The following is an 18,739-nucleotide window of genomic DNA, read 5'->3' on the forward strand; positions in this document are numbered from 1 at the left end:
AGCCTCATTTTAGATGGGGCTTAACTCGAAAATATTGCCTTTATAAATGAAAGTTGCTGAATATTGGCACAGGGCCTACCTCTGTCTGCTATGTTTAAACCAGGGTTGGTTTAAGAACTATGAATAAGTAGCTAAATGTGTGTTTTTTTACAATGGTAGCACATTTAGTATTAAAATGTGCTTAATTTTAAAATAACACAAATTCTAGTAACCAGTTTGAGAATATAGTGTCCAATTAAAGATTTCAATGGCCATTTGCTATTTTTGCCACTGGTAACACTAATATTGGGTTGACCCTGACATGCTGAATCTCCCTTATAGGCTTGGTATTCTACATTAACATCTGTCCATGTTTTATAATACGTATTATGTTCCAAAGATCTATTTTAACAGTTTGTTAATATATTAATACATTTATATGAGCCTTGCTCTGTGATAACAGGGTTTAATTCATATGAGTAAAGTGTCGTCCCAGATAAGCCTGTGCAGTTTGTACAGGCTTATCAGGGACATCACTTTCCACCTAGACTGGATTTAATTTTAGAAGATACTTTCTTTAAATAAACACTTCTATAAAAGCGAAACATGTATTCATGTACTCCCTGTTTTTCATGTGTGGATTGCACAGGCTATTCTGGGAAGACACTTTAGGCAATGCATTAAGACCAGTTATTCCAGAACTAGCCTCATATGCATTTGTTCGCATTCGCGTTGTAGGCCCATTTATTTTGTGTATGCCTTTTTACGCCCATTCAGTTCGCAAAACTTTCTCTTGCACAAACGCAGTTTTAAGGGAGGCAATTTTGCTCTCTTCGACGTAACATGCACATTATGCAGTTGTCGTTCTTACAGAATTGTGTTCCGAGTTATGGGCGATGAATACGATCAAAGCAATTGAACAAAAATATGATTATTATTAATACAAGTAGTTATGTTGGTTTGAATGGACCTTTTCACGTTTTGGTAAATTGACAAAATTAAAAAAAAAATGTTTCAGATTCGCACATTTTCGTTTTAGTTATGATATTGTGAGGAAACAGAAATACTGAACATTTACCATGCTCTAAAATAGCCATTATAATTATGCATCTTTTGACGATTTAAATACCTAAAAATTATAAAGCGTTGCAACGCGAAACGATTGAATAATTGTATAGTTCTGTTGTTGTCAATACAGTCAGCATTGTAAGAGCATGGATGGCCGAGTGGTCTAAATGGTAGACTTTTTACTCCAGGACTCCAGGGGTCAGTTGAGGGTTATTTTTTTAATCTTGATTTTTTTACTTGAGCTTCTTAGATCCAATGTTTAAATTTATCAATATAAAGAATTTAATGACACACTTCAAAACATGCCAAAATCTGTGAAAAAGCCCCTTTAATGCGTAAGTCTTATTTTCATGAATAACGATTGTATAACTGAAAAAAATGACTGCATTCACAGGTAAAACACTTCATTGAAACTTTTCCTTAATGTGTACTTTACGCCAATTTGTGAACATGCGGAATACCTTACTTTAGAGTCTGACGGCTGTTAACTTACGTTTCGCATTTTCTGAAGAATTTCTTCGCAAAACTGATATTTTACATTTTTCACACAGAACCAATACATCAACAAAGAAATAACATCGTGGTTTTGTTCTTCTAGCGCTTTATTTGGTCGAAATTACAGGACTTTAACATAACATTATTGATGAGCATATCGTAGCCCTGGCCTATCTCCACATGGCTTATTTATGAATTTTTGCAGTGAAATGTTTTTTAAAATTAATTTAATACAATTTCTTAAAATGTCGTATAAAGTGTATTCGTGGCTATGTTATGGAAAAGAATCAGGCCATACTTTGCTCAAACAAAATGTAGAAATAGAACATATTGAATATTTCGAAGAAAACGGTGTTGAAGCATTTCACGAAGTAACGGCACACCGTTTTAAGTTACTTGTTAATTTTATTTGTATTGTATTAAATGTTTAATCTTTCCGTTAACATCGTTCAATGTATAATGTAGATGACGCTATCCGTAGGGTCGTATCTATAATCATGGTATATACATGTGACATGTCAATCCCTGTCAGACGTCATGCACACATCTACCCACTCTCTGCGGTTCATTACGTTCAACAACTCTGCTAGGAGAATGACATCTCCCGACACTTGTGTAAGTCTGTTGAAAATGATCGTGCTGCACTTTCTGCCTAAACTAGATTTTTTCCAAGAGGAGACTTTCTTTAAACGAAAAATATCATTAAAGCGGAAAGTGTCGTCCCTGATTAGCCTGTGCGGACTGCACGGGCTAAACTGGGACAACACTTTACTCACATTCTTTAAACCCTCTTTTCACAGAGCACGGCTCATATATAGATCTCTGGAGCTATATGCTTGAAATCATCATAAGCAGCTATAAGACTTGCGTAACCATGGAAATCATTTGAAAGAAGGAACGACAAGTTTCGCATTGAGAGCATGAGACGTCTGCTGATATTGGAATTAACTTAAATCCCGAATAGTGTCAATTTCCCAATTTGAGCACCACACAGAGTGGTCTCACTATATTTCCTTTGAGTGGTGGTTCTTCCCATGAAGGAGGCTCCAGAATGTCTCTACAAGACTGCACATAGCTTTCTATTGCATACATCCTATAGTAACATTCGATATAGGTAAGGCAATGGATGCAATGTCATACATTGACCATATAGCTTTAGCGTGTGAGTGAGCGCAAATTTAGAGCCTCATTTTAGATGGGGCTTAACTCGAAAATATTGCCTTTATAAATGAAAGTTGCTGAATATTGGCACAGGGCCTACCTCTGTCTGCTATGTTTAAACCAGGGTTGGTTTAAGAACTATGAATAAGTAGCTAAATGTGTGTTTTTTACAATGGAAGCACATTTAGTATTAAAATGTGCTTAATTTTAAAATAACACAAATTCTAGTAACCAGTTTGAGAATATAGTGTCCAATTAAAGATTTCAATGGCCATTTGCTATTTTCGCCACTGGTAACACTAATATTGGGTTGACCCTGACATGCTGAATCTCCCTTATAGGCTTGGTATTCTACATTAACATCTGTCCATGTTTTATAATACGTATTATGTTCCAAAGATCTATTTTAACAGTTTGTTAATATATTAATACATTTATATGAGCCTTGCTCTGGGATAACAGGGTTTTATTCATATGAGTAAAGTGTCGTCCCAGATAAGCCTGTGCAGTTTGTACAGGCTTATCAGGGACATCACTTTCCACCTAGACTGGATTTAATTTTAGAAGATACTTTCTTTAAATAATCAATTCTATAAAAGCGAAACATGTATTCATGTATTCCCTGTTTTTCATGTGTGGATTGCACAGGCTATTCTGCGAAGACACTTTAGGCAATGCATTAAGACCAGTTATTCCAGAACTAGCCTCATATACATTTGTTCGCATTCGCGTTGTAGGCCCATTCATTTTGTGTATGCCTCTTTACGCCCATTCAGTTCGCAAAACTTTCTCTTGCACAAACGCAGTTTTAAGGGAGGCAATTTTGCTCTCTTCGACGTACATGCACATTATGCAGTTGTCGTTCTTACAGAATTGTGTTCCGAGTTATGGGCGATAAATACGATCAAAGCAATTGAACAAAAATATGATTATTATTAATACAAGTAGTTATGTTGGTTTGAATGGACCTTTTCACGTTTTGGTAAATTGACAAAATATAGATTCGCACATGATATTATGAGATTGTGAGGAAACAGAAATACTGAACATTTACCATGCTCTAAAATAGCCATTATATGCATCTTTTGACGATTTAAATACCTAAAAATTAAAAAGCGTTGCAACGCGAAACGATTGAATAATTGAATAGTTCTGTTGTTGTCAGTCAGCATTGTAAGAGCATGGATGGCCGAGTGGTCTAAATGGTAGACTTTTTACTCCAGGACTCCAGGGGTCAGTTGAGGGTTATTTTTTTAATCTAGATTTTTTTACTTGAGCTTCTTAGATCCAATGTATAAATTTATCAATATAAAGAATTTAATGACAAACTTCAAAACATGCCAAAATCTGTGAAAAAGCCCCTTTAATACGTAAGTCTTATTTTCATGAATAGCGATTGTATAACTGAAAAAAATGACTGCATTCACAGGTAAAACACTTCATTGAAACTTTTCCTAAATGTGTACTTTACGCCTATTTGTGAACATGCGGAATGCCTTACTTTAGAGTCTGACGGCTGTTAACTTACGTTTCGCATTTTCTGAAGAATTTCTTCGCAAAACTTATATTTTACATTTTTCACACAGAACCAATACATCAACAAAGAAATAACATCATGGTTTTGTTCTTCTAGCGCTTTATTTGGTTGAAATTACAGGACTTAAACATAACATTATTGATGAGCATATCGTAGCCCTGGCCTATCTCCACATGGCTTATTAATGAATTTGTGCAGTGAAATGTTTTTAAAATTAATTTAATACAATTTCTTAAAATGTCGTATAAAGTGTATTCGTGGCTATGTTATGGAAAAGAATCAGTCCATACTTTGCTCAAACAAAATGTAGAAATAGAACATATTGAATATTTCGAAGAAAACGGTATTGAAGCATTTCACGAAGTACTTAACGGCACACCGTTTTAAGTTACTTGTTAATTTTATTTGTATTGTATTAAATGTTTAATCTTTCCGTTAACATCGTTCAATGTATAATGTAGATGACGCTATTCGTAGGGTCGTATCTATAATCATGGTATATACATGTGACACGTCAATCCCTGTCAGACGTCATGCACACATCTACCCACTCTCATACACTGCGGTTCATTACGTTCAACAACTCTGCTAGGAGAATGACATCTCCAGACACTTGTGTAAGTCTGTTGAAAATGATCGCAAGTTTTATGCGTGTTAATACTTGAATATGAGACTATCTACGTATGAAATTTAAATTAATCAAAAGAGCACGTCACTTTATACGTTAATACATGAAAACTGGAAAAAAATAAACATTAATAATAGAACGATATTGCGTTCGTTTGAATTAAATTACGATCTCGTTTAAACAGTTCATGGGTATTTCCCACATTTCCATAACACGTAATATAAAGAACGTTAAATATTTAGAAAATCGAACAGAGGCGATGGTATAACAAATAGTAAAAATGACGCAAGAGCAAATAATGCGTTTATTAAAATTATTTTTGATCGTTAAGCTTGAATAAGCACCGGTTTAAATTACTCTCCAATTCAACAAGCATGTGTGCGTAGATTTATTTTAACAAAAATTCGCGTATGGTACCAAGCCCAATATATTGTGCTTCAAAGTATGTATGGATCGTAAAAAGTTGCAACTTGAATCGTGTCGATATATCAATAAAGCACGACATAACGTAGTTTCAAAATGATTTTCTGTACGATTATGTATCGGCCAATACACAACTGTTTGGAGATCTAATGTATTGGATTAAACCACAACCGCTTTTAACTACCGTGCATCACTAATATTGCATGTTCTATGTGCGATCTCATACACATATACAGTCCCGGATTACCCATTTGGCAGAGTTGGCCCCGCGACTTTTAGGGACCCATGATAGACGAAAGTTTTTTATTTACTGTCTAAGCCTGTAACACGGTTTTCTCGCAGTACTAAACATTACGGTATTAAAATGGATTTTATAGAAACGTATAAAAGTAATTGTAACATTTAATGTCTTGCCAGTCATGTTACAGGTAGGCTATATTAATCGAATGACATCGACTGGGCACTGTAGGCTGTAGTAGGCCTTATGCCGACTATAGGGTTCTGAGGCATGGACCCCAAAAAATTCACGGTCTATGGGCCTCCACGGTGCTAAACCGGCACTGACCATACCGGTATATCATGCCTTTATTTGAATGTGTAAATGCAGTCTTTACAAACTACAATAAGTCAGCTTTTATGGTATTTACTACACGGAGATAAACATGTGATCAAGAATAAAGATCAACAGCTTGTTATTGGCAGACTATCGCTTGGTCAATAAGTGAGCCAAATTGCCAATACATTAAGACATAAATGCGTATATGTATTTTTTTTTCAATAACTGACATAAATTAAATCGTCAAAAACAGTTTGTCGTTATACCGGTCGATTTCGTTTAAAGCACATAAACCCAAAATCACACTCGTGTATCGTGATGGTTTAAGCAAAAGGTTAATGTATAATTAATTTGATCAATATATAATGTGTAATTCAGTTAACATTTACGTTTATAAAAATTATTTGTTTGGAAAGAAATATGAAATTGGTTTATTTGTTCAGTTTCTAACTTAAATGTTGGTAACAAATTCGTCCATATTGAAATTTCGCAACATTCAAAATTAACGAAACAGAAAAACTGTCCAGATGATATATTTATTAATTAATGAGTTAATGAAAAGTTCTTAGTTTAGGATCACTTCTCATACTGTTATATTTTGCTATTAAAGACTTATCTAAACAAGTGTTCCGCGGTCGGAGACATATGCACCCCCCCCCCACCAAAAAAACAACAACGTGGCATTGAGCGTGTACTTGACCTTTGACCTAGAGACCTGAAAATCAATAGGGGTCATCTGCCAGTCATGATCAATGTACCTATGAAGTTTCATGATCCTAGGCCTAAGCGTTCTTGAGTTATCATCCGGAAACCATTTGGTGGACGGACCGACCGACCGACATGTGTAAAACAATATGCCCCTTCGAATGGGGGGGGGGATACTAATTTAATTAATATAGTGGATTTTTACAAACAATTTGTTCAATATTTATGTACCATTGAAACTTAATGTATCCATTCAAATCGTTTAGTATACTAGTAAAAAGATCTGCGTTGTAGGAAAACTGGGCTGAATGCATGTGCGCAAAGTGTCGTCCCAGATTATCTTGCGCACAGGCTTATAGGGGACGACATGTTTTCCCTAAATTGGAATTAAATTTAAAAGAGACTTTCTTTAAACGAAAAATTTCATAAAAGTGGGAAGTGTGGCCTCTGGTTTGCCTGTGCGGATTACACAGGCTTATATTGGACAACACTTAACGGACATACGTTAAGCCCAGTTTTTTTCAGAGCGAGTCTCATATAGTAGTCATTGTAATGTATGGACCTCTTCAGTTTTGATTAAGCTATTATGCACAGATAAAGGTCACACGATGTTCAAGGAGACAGCCATGCCTGCTCTATTAATCCAAAATGTACTTCGCAAACATACATTAATGTTCATTTCCGTCACGGATGTAACACAAGATACGCTAAAGTATAATAGAAATCCCGATTTAGCGACAGCGATTAACATCTTAAGTATCCAATTTACACAAACTACTCAACTGACCCAATTGTACTGGGTCTCTAAAATAAATTTGAGCCGTGGTGTGCGAAAGTGGGTTTAATGCATGTGCGTAAAGAGTCGTCCCAGATTAGACTGTGCAGTTCGCACACGTTATTCAGTGACGACACTTTCCGCAAGATAACTTGATGTTTGATGAGAAGAGACTTTCTTGAAACGAAAAATGTCATAAAAGCGGAAAGTGTCGTCCCTGATTAGCCTGTGTGGACTGCACAGGCTTATCTGAGACGACACTTTACGCACATGCATTAAACCCCCTTATCACAGAGCACGGCTAATTTCTGTCTTTAAACATATGTAAACCGAATTAATTAATGTTCTTAACAGGCAGCTATATCATTTAGCCATTCGAGTGCGACGTGTTGATTTAGGTGACCTCACTGCGCCAGGCCTTCTGCACATGCAGTCAATGTGATAAACATTTAAGGAAGGTAGCGTGCAAATACTTGAATGGCGTTAACGATTTTTAATTTATAAGAAAATAAAGGCTAACTCCTAAGCTTGACCTTGATTTTGCGCGACTGCATCATACCTTTTCTCAATGCAGACACGACAAATGGTGCTTCAAGCGTTGAATACACCCTTCAGTCCAGCGTCATGAAATTTCTTCAAAAGGCATAGGCCTAAAACAAATAGAGCCAAGAAAACGGATGCTCAAACAATAATCATCAAGTGTGACCATGACGTTGATCAGGCATGCAAGAGGTAATGCGCCATTTTCGGCAAAATAAAATGTCCGCCAAGAATCATGAACTGCTTTTTAAGATTATATTTAGGAAAAATGAAAAGGACAAAAAAGAAAACGTCGGATCCCATGTTCCACGAAATACATTATGCTCCTTGATTGAAAGAGTGTAGTGACAGAGGAATACATGGTTTCAGACGATGACGACACTGAAGACATTTTTACTCTTAACATTTTTTCAGGCAAAACCCTTATTTTTCACTGACGGCTCTCATCTTTTTGCAAAGCGAACTCATTTTTTTTTGCAATTAAGGATGTGACCTTTATTAACCTTCATCAACAGCTAATAAAAGTTTGCAGAATTCAACTACTGCATTCATCAAATTGAAAATTATAGGGAGGCAGTATATTGCGTTATGCAACGATGTCAGCCGAATGTTGAACGTGCAGCTATCGTATCTCAGATCAAGGTAATTGCAATTGACCAAAATTGCTTCTCGCAAGCATTTAGCTGCCTTGTTATAACATTAAACACGTATCTTCTGTATGCTTTATGTGTACTGACATATTTTATATAATCTAATTCTTGCTATTCCCCATAGATCCCTACCCTGATATACTTAAACAAAGAAATGATATATAGTTTTGAATTGTATTGACATACAAACAATACAAATTATTGGTTTTTCATAAGTCGTCGATCTAGCACAAATATTGCATACTTTATTCAAACGCAATACATTCCAATTCGTGGGATATCATGATCAGTGTTCCGTCAGACTGTCTGGAAATCGTTCATGATAAAAAGAAAAGACATCTAACCGTGTGATATTAATAACACAGTCTTACTTCAACTTGCTACCGAAACGTATCTTGGTATATATGAGTCGTGTTCTGAGAACACTGGGCTTAATGCATGTGCGTAAAGTGTCGTCCCAGATTAGCCTGTGCAGTCCGCACAGGCTAATCAGGGACGAAACTTTCCGCTTTTATGACATTTTCATTTAAATGAAGTCTCTTCTTTGCAAAAATCCAATTAAGGCGAAAAGTGTCGTCCCTGATTAGCCTGTGCGGACTGCACGGGCTAATTTGGGACGATACTTAACGCACATGCATTATGCCCAGTTTTCTCAGAACGCGACTCATATAATGAGGCATACATGAGGTTTTTTTTAATGTGCTCTTCTTCTCAATGAAATGCTAATATACCATATACTTCAATCGTAAAAAAAACAACTAACGATTGTTAACTACATAATATACCATTACGGAACACATGATCCAGTTGTGTATAATTTATATATATGATCGCGTAGTTTGAATATACGTGTAAATATTTGAAATGGATTTGTGTCAGATGTCTTACATTCCGCAAATACCAGCATTTATAAAAACGTATGTATACAAAGTATGTGAAATATGATATGTACTGTCTACTTTTTTAGACTGTTTAAACACAGTTTTTGTATTCATAAGTATACAATACATAAAAACATTTCATGCTGTTTATAAAACACTACCAAATGAAAAAAGATAGTTTTTAATTTAATTGTTTAGACTTGCGTTTGTTTGTCAAAAGTTTATTTTCAAATCATGATATACGCCGAATATGTTTAAATATATATCCAGTGATAATTTTTCATATGCGTTTTGCGTTATTTGCGCATTAAAATTACCAAAAGCGCATGTGACAAAAATATCTGCGTCTAAAAAAACGCATTGATTCTCAAGAAAGACAATATCTAAAGATACTTGTCAATACTTAACACGGCTCGAATTTTTCCGCATTTCATCGGAACGCAAAAGGTGATTTTTACTGTAACACAGGCTATATGTATACTATGTCATTTGTATCTGCGGTTGATGTTGGTTCTCTGCTTTGTGCGTAAACTATAAGGTTAAATAAGACGACGTAGAACCATCGAAACGTTCGCATCTGCTTTCGCTTTCTGAACTGTCAAAATGCCACCCCAAAAAAATTCAAACCCTTTCAAGATCAATTAATTGGAGGTAGTCAGTGTGTGGAGGCAGGCTAAGGATGGTCGACTCTATTCAAAGAATTGAACTCGGAACTCAAGTGTTAATGTTACGTGTTTTTAATTTAATTATAACAAACTCGGAACTAAGTGTTAATGTTTTGTGTTTTTAGTAATAACAGTTACTTTTCGAAATTTAAATGTTTATGAATCATTAGAACTTCGTTGATGTTTCAAGTTTTTTTTATTAATAATTTGAAAACCAAAAAAGCTCATTGATTTTTGGAAAAGGCTCATTGTTTCAGCACATGTGCACTTTAAAAACTCATTGGTTAAAAATGAAAAATTATCACTGTATTTCTGGTAACTTTGCTCCTAATTTGCCTCTTGCATACTGTGCTAACCATTCCAAGCCCTCTGACAACTGCCCCAACGAAATATAATTAGCAAGATCAGACAAGACAACTCATTTGTCAATTTTTCTTACAGTTAGTTTCGTCAGGGACTGAAATTAGTGAACCCTTTACGTTGCCTAATGACTTTTATAGGGCGCTTTATGATGGGGTATGACTGTGAACGGAATTTCAGCTTAAATCGTCGTTTTCACACACACGTTTGAACAAAAAAAGAACGAGTTCTTATACCTTCTTATTTTAGTCCGAGTTCAACGCAAGCTTTATGCATATTAAAGGGGCCTTTTCACAGATTTTGGCATTTTTTAACTTATTCATTAAATGCTTTATATCGATAAATGTAAGCATTCTATCGTAACAGCTCCAGTAAAAAATCAAGAATAAAATTTAAAAAAGGAAATGAACATTGCCCGGTCCAGGTTTCGAACCAGTGACCCCTGGAGTCCTGCCAGAGTCCTGAAGTAAAAACGCTCTAGCCTACTGAGCTATTCCGCCGAGTACACATACTTGACGTATTTTATACTTTATATAAGCAATCTTCGTAGTTTCACAAAATTTAACGACAAAAACAGAACTCTCCAAATTATTCAATCGTTTCGCGTTGCAACGCTTTATAATTTTTAGGTTTTAAAATCGTCAAAAGATGCATATAATGGCTATATTAGACCATGGTAAATGTTCAGTATTACTGTTTCCTCACAAATATCATAACTAAAACGAAAATTTGCGAATCTGAAACAACTTTTTTCAATTTTGTCAATTTACCAAAGCGTGAAAAGATCCCTTTAAGACACTGGTCGGTTTGCTATTTTAGATCCAGTAGTTGGTGTGTTTTGGAGAATATCTTGATCTCTGAACGAGGATCGATCCGGGGCCTCTCGGTTTCCAGGCGGAGACCATATCCATGTCAGCTATTAAAATATACTATTATGCTGAAATACTTTCAAAAGTCCGACTTTCAAAGGGTGCGATAAATGTCGAATAAACTATTGGTTGATATGGGAGATTCCCGTGTTGCTGGTTGACTTACATGTGTTTATTAAATCTCCGTTCTTCTTTTGTATTTTTGTTTTGTATCTATAAATATACAAATAGACATTGAAAAAAAAGCATGGTTTACATGAAGGAAAAGACACAAACAACTTATAAATTTAGGAAATTCTCGGCCTCCAAAATTGCTTGCATTGGCGCGGCTGTGACCACTACTAATCATGGCTGTCTACATGTCAGTCAGTAATACTGGATTTGCGACACCGAGTTTAGCGAAAATAAAACTTGAATTCTCTTGTGGCAAGTACACGTATGTCTTTCTGATAACGTCGGCCACTTTCACAGTCGGTAAGTTTATCTCGGTTTGCCGAGATATGCCGAGTATTTACGAATGACCTTTGCCTACGTCGAATATGTCACATACCCAAACACTTTTTAAACTCTTTAATTTAAATTCATATGTTGAAATCGTCATTTTCTGCTTTCAACGTTTCTCTTTTCAGTCTTTAAGAAGAATTAAAATAAGAATTGCATGCATACATATGAGCTGAAGTTTTCACAAATTAATTTATAATCCCAATTTTGTGTTTGATCTACAATAAATGTGATGTACTCAGACAGTTTCATACAAAGGTGTTTAAATCTACATGTTATTAACACAGTTGATGGCTAAGCATGCCGAACCATCACCCATCACCATTAATAACTATGTATTAGATGTCGTCAGCTTCTCACTAGAAGCAGGATTGGCAAGACCTCACCAAACCTTAACAGGCTATCAAAGTGAGTGTGGGAAAATAGCACGCGTACTTAAAGCGTCATGATAGGTGTGTAAAGGCCTGCGTGTTAAGCAATCTCATGTATGCAATCGAATCCTTGACCTTGTACGCATCCCAGTAGAAAAGGCTAAGCGCCTTCCATTTGCGCTGCCTCCGACTCGTACTTTGCATCTCATGGAGCGACTGCGTGACAAATCACGATGTGCTGAGAGGGAAGCCATCCTCAGCATACCAATCTTCTTCGTCAGCGTCGTCTAAGATAGCTGGGCCATGTGCGTCCTACCACAGGCCCTCGGCATTAGCTACAATCCCCCTCCCCCAGCTGCTATAACCTCCCAATGCTCTCAAAATTGTACATTAATTATACAAATTAACAAGACAAAAAAAGTTCGTCGAATTTTTTTATTTTTTTACTTATATGTTATATTATATAAGTAAAAAAAAAAATTCAACGAACTTTTTTGTCTTAGCAGCAGCTGGGGGGAGGTGGTTGTAGCTAATGCCGAGTGCATTTGCGTCGGATGGATAACGGCCGAATCCCCAAATACGTCCTGTATGGAGAGCTTGTCTAAGGCAAGAGTACAACCGGTCGGCCACATCTCCGCTACACGTACATCTGCAAGCGCGACCTAAAAGCACTTGCCCATGACATATGCAAGTGAAGACGTGCTGTGCATTTTGGACTGGAGTTGGGCGAGGAGAGGATCCGACAGCCTGCCAATGACAGGAGCACAGAGAGAAAGGCAGACAACTGGTGCCGGCAGTCATATCCGCTTTTATATGCGCAAGGTGAGGCAAATAACTTTATTTTGAAAAATGAGTTGTGTCTATGGTTACGCAACGGCGAACAAGTGCAATGCTTTCAGCGCTTTGATATATATATAGCTTCAGGTTGCTTAAGCCGGTGGATGACTTTTGCAGCGTTTACAAAGGCTGTGCAGACCTACGTTTAAGAAAATTTGACTTATTATTTTTTTAAGTATACTTATGTTCCCGGGGTACATCTAAGTACCCCGTAGTACCCGAGCCGACAATGACCAATCAAGCGAGGCTAACGTACGCCAACCATAGTAAGAACGATCGATGTCCTGGATTTTACCATGTAATGCATTGAATCATCTTATTCACCAGACCGTGTAGCAATAAATACACGGTCAGTGTGTGGTCAGACATACCGTTACGTACGGTCTGTGTATTTCGAAGTTTAAGAGGTCAGTATCTATAACGATTCGTTGGACCGTTGAAATTTTACCTTTTTAGATGGGCGCTTTAGCGCCCGTCTAAAGTGCTTAGTGTGAAATTCAGGTCGATACGACTAGGTATGTTTAACCCAATACCCGGTTGCGTATCCGCGCAAGAAAGAGTTGTATAATTTATGCAAGAGGTTTGAGTTCACCAATTATGTGTATTCACAAATGGCAACATTATGTTAATATCGTGTTACATTCAATATTTTCGAACGGTGTTTTATAGAAAAGAATCAATAAACAATGATCGTATTGTACGTGTCGCGGAGGAGATTGTTTATGAATGATTAAAATAGTCCACTTTCTGCTGCGTGTGCGTGACGTAGCAATCGGGACTCCTCGGACAATTCCGCCATATCGGCGATCGTCGGTGACTTTCTTTGTCAATCGAAAATTCCAGCCTAGTCTTCCCCTTCACACATAGGGCTTCACCGGATGCCACTACCAACACATGTCCATACTCATCTAGAGGTATCTGTTCCTTGCGTTCCATCTTTTCCCACACGCGAGACGACAGCACTGTCAATATGGCACCAGTATCAACGAGTGCTGGCAAAGTCCATTGTCCGCATTGGACTGTGAGATACAAACCTGCGCCGATTGCATTAGCTTGAGTCTTGAAGTCTTCTGGCTTCCCCGAAGACACTGGCTCACGTAACCCCAAGGCCTTAGGTGAAGCTTCCGTCACTGCCTTGTACGACGTCCGTAGATTCCAACCCTCTGAAGACCCTCTCCAAGAAACAGGAACTCTGCAGCCCGGGCAGCACCGTTTAAAGCTTGAAGCCAACGTAAATACCCAACTGCTCCAGAATACTGTTCTTTTAGAGTAACGTCCCTTTTCTTCAGATGTTGATCCGCTCGCATACACCGAAGGACTCTCCAACTTGCCTTTTTGCAAGCCTTTTATATACTGGCAAACAGAGCGCCACCTAGCTAACGGAAAGACACGATCCGGAAACTACCGACGTTTCCGAATTCCATCCGCACTCTACGGAGATTACCGATCAGCATTTCTCCCTCACTTACACAGAAACTAGCCGAATATATATGCAGGGGTTTACTAAAAACATTCCTTAAATATCAAATACTCTTTAAATGCTTAATACATTAATTTTAGCTATACAATTAACTTACTTTATGAAGAACAAGTTACAATTTCAAATTGTTTACCTGGCAAATTTAAAACTAAGGGAGGTAATTATACTGTAGCAGTGAAAATACGCAAAGCATCTATTTCGACTACGAATCCTTTCGTTATATTACCCACGCCTCCGATTTGACATGAGTCCCCTCATGATTCCAATATACAAAACTTATACAATCAAACATTAAAACTAATCCAAAAACTGTACACAAGCAAACTTCAATAAAAGCTAACTAACACAATGAAAGAGCGAATCTCTTCCTGAGACAATAAATGTATCAACACCAGTTCCAAAAAAAATCTACTCACTACTTAACATGGTTCGTACTGAACCAAAAACACACAGCCTCCATTATCATACCCAGCTTCTTAATCTGTTTTGACGAGAAACAGCAACATTCTGCATGGGCCGATGGAGAATCATGACTATCAAACACTGTTGCACCAGCAACCTTTAAAGGCTTCAATGACGACCTTTCTCGCAAAGAGGCATTTGCGTCAAAGACACTTGGCTTTTCTGAAGTCGTCCTTTCTTTGTCGCGAGGCCCATGTCGATTATTAGGACACTGCCTCCTCACGTGAAACTTTGAGCCGCAGGTATAACACCGTCGTTCCATGACGCTTGGCCTTGAACCATATCTGGGTTTTGAAGTTTCTGCGGTGCCCATGAACTGATTTAGTTGTTTGCTGAGCATGTCAACCATCTTTTGAAGCTCATCGAGTTGCTTCATTGGCTTATTGCCATCTGTACCTACCGCAGACACATGGCCGTCGGACTTTGCTCTTTCTGCCCGATTAAAGGCTTCGAGCTCCACAGCGTGCCTGATGGCATCATTGAGGCTTACTGGTCGGGCCTGTTTGATGCGTAGTCTTATGTCCGCACTATGAAGAGCATCAAGGAACTGTTCTTTGGCCAATGTTTCTTTCAGGTCTGCCGGTGCAGAGGGGTATGCCAGGTTGTTTAATCTTCGAATGTCTTGCCCTAGCTCTCCCAACGTTTCCGATGCTTTTTGCCTGCGATCGCGTAACTGCACTCTGTACAGTTCCGTCTGGTTAGGAGGCGCAAAACGTTCTTCTAGGGCTTGCAACAGTGAATCAAAATCTCTGGAATTGTGTGCAAGGTTTCCCAATACCCCTTGCGCTTGGCCACGCAACGACACTGCCAAATACAATCTCTTGTCGTTGTAGTCCCATTGATTAATCTCAGCGCACGTCTCAAAGTGCGCTCTATAATCTCGCCACGATGATTGACCATCATATGTAGCTGCCTTCACTGAAGCTGAAGGCTTCAATGAAGTCTTCTTTCTTGTTGTAACATTTTCTCCGGGAATAAATAACTTTTATTGAGGCTTAGGTGTCTCTGTTTCTAGACCAGGAGTAGAGAAGCGAGTCTGGATTTTGTCACGCTCTAATCTATCAAGTTCCTTCTCCAAAGTCAACGTTTCACACTTTTTAACGAGGGCTTCATTTTCCCGCTTCAACCGCTCCATTGCTTCAAGAAGACTTGCGTCACCACCTTGAGCCATTTTGAGGCCTGGGCTTGACAGGTTAGAACTGCCGATAGGTTTCTGTACCCTATCCCACCGCTGCCACCAAATATGAAGCGCGTGCCGCCGACTACCTGCGACGGTGTGGTGTAGCCCACTGTCCGATGCGTTCAGATTGCGTGACGTAGTATTTTCGCTCAGCTCATTCATAAATCTGAGGCTGGCGATAAACAAAGGGGAGTCCGTGTGAGAATAACGCAGTAGTATACGGTTACGCTTGTTTATATTCACAGGTCTCAATTAATAATACGTTGACCACGAGTTCAACAATTATTACAGGGATACGATAGACAACATAAAAAAATGTTTCATTATCGCTGAAACTGTTAAAAAAAACATTTAAATATAACAATAATATTCTCTAAAAATGTAGTCTTGCTGTTTTGAAATAAGGTTTGGAATTTTGTTTTCTAAATAACTTAATTCAAAACACAAGTTTAATTATAGTGTTTTTTACTTGTTAGTCGCATATTTACCGCATTATAATGTGTGTTATAATAGGCAAACCATACATTAGTAAAATTCAATCTGCCTTCGCACATAGAAGGAATGGGTCAATTAGGTGCTGCGTTTCCTTTGCTTACTTCAGTTAGAGGTCAATTATTTAAGTAATAGCAATCACAAGGCTACGACTTCAAAGGAATTGCGGAGCTTTCTTACATAATAAAAGTCGTAGTCGCATGGTATTTGCGTTTTGCGTCCTATTTGGTCACGTGGTTCTTTTTCACGGTTGTTTTCATTCTATACATAAATGGTGACGTCACTACGTTAAATAAGACCGGTGTGACACAATGCGGTTGTTTTGGCATTCATGATATATGAGGCTATTAATAGATGCGTCTGTCGATAAACAAAGGAAAGTTTACGGGTTATAACAACGCAATAGGTTACGCTCTCGCATACAACTCAATGACGTAGTACAGGTCGTAAAATGAGAGATTCGGGAAAAAGTTGACGCTTATTTATATCAAAGACCCATATTATCTATAGGTCAACAATAACTTCAGCGATACGATAGACAAAAAAAAAGTAATAATAATACGAATGCAATAGCAGAAGGTTAGTAGAAGGTTAAGCCTGTTTATATTCACAGTTCTCAATACATAGACAGTTGGATATGAGTTCATGAATTACTACAGGCATACTATAGGCAACCTCGAAAATGCTTTTTAATCGCTAAAACCGAAAACAACCTAATATATTATATTAAATATATTTATAACAATAAATGTCTTTTAAAAATGTAGTCGGCGTATACGCTGACTTTGAAATAAAGTTAGCAATTTACTTTTCTAAATAATTAAATACAATTAAACAAAAGTTTAACTATTGTGTTGTGTTTTTCACTTGTAAGCTGCATATTCACCGCATGAAATGTGTGTTAGCATTGTCAAACCACACATTAGTGTGAGTAAAATAAAAAAAATACTACGGGAGAGCACTTCATATGTGTCCTCATATGCCTTGTTATGAGTATCTTTCTTCACTATCGAAATATATCGTATGTTTATATTTGATTTAAACGCAGTTTTCTTTCGACACATTTAAATCACACGTCAATATCGCCGTCATGCGAAAATGGGTCTTATGCGTTTCGGCAAGCGTTTGTTAAACGCAACATGTGCTTTTGCGCAGTCAGGCCATAGGCGATGCTGTTCGCTTTAAAATCACTCAATATGTTATGTTTCTCCTTACCAGAAGGAGTGATAGCTGAGTGGGCTATTTATATGATGGGCGCATATGGAATAAGACCCATTTTCACATCACGAGGGTCATTACAAATCTCATTGCGAATTGAAAATGCCACATTTAAGAACAATGCTTTTTGATACAAAGTTGAATTGAAAATAGCTAACTTGTTAATAATGGCAGCCTATCCACACATTAAGGAATGATTTCCAGACGTGCTGACCAAGTACGGCAAACATTGTGGTATGATAATTAAACGATTTTCTCTTATCGTGACACTATACTATTTCGCTAATGATTGTTTTCTCATCTTGGAGGCGAAAGTGAAATTCTGCGAGATGGATTGTAACGCGTAATTGTAACAGGGCCACAATTTGTGTCGTTTGAGCATACAGAGAGTAGTCCGGAATTCCTTACACTGAACAGTGCTACATCCTTTGAATTGAGCACATACGCAGTGATGTAGCAAAAATTCAGAGGTTGTAACTCGAATCAGCTTATTAAATATTCGAAAATATTCATGCGTGTCTGTTGGCGTTATGTAAAAGTCACTAAGATGAAAACTGAAACAGCTACGCCTAAAAGCGCATGAGTGCTCTATACCTATGTTTATGTTAGCGTTGTTGACACCGTGTGAACTGCTCGGGTAATAAGTAAAGCATAAACAGCAATGTTTATATACTTTTATTCCTCCATATACAAGATACGAAGATTGTTGTATATTTTGAATTTGTATATGGTGTCAAAAACCAAAAGTTTTGTACACGGAACTTTCATTATGAATTTATATTCTTGGTGAGATAGTCATTTGATATAAGAAAAAAATATTCCTTTAATATGGTGACTGCAAATTTTCTTTATATTAAGTTATCATTACCATTTTCATCATACTTTCTATGCTGTCAGAACTTCCAA

This window comes from Dreissena polymorpha, chromosome 5 (genome assembly GCF_020536995.1).
Source record: "Dreissena polymorpha isolate Duluth1 chromosome 5, UMN_Dpol_1.0, whole genome shotgun sequence".
NCBI classification, from domain to species: Eukaryota; Metazoa; Mollusca; class Bivalvia; order Myida; family Dreissenidae; genus Dreissena; species Dreissena polymorpha.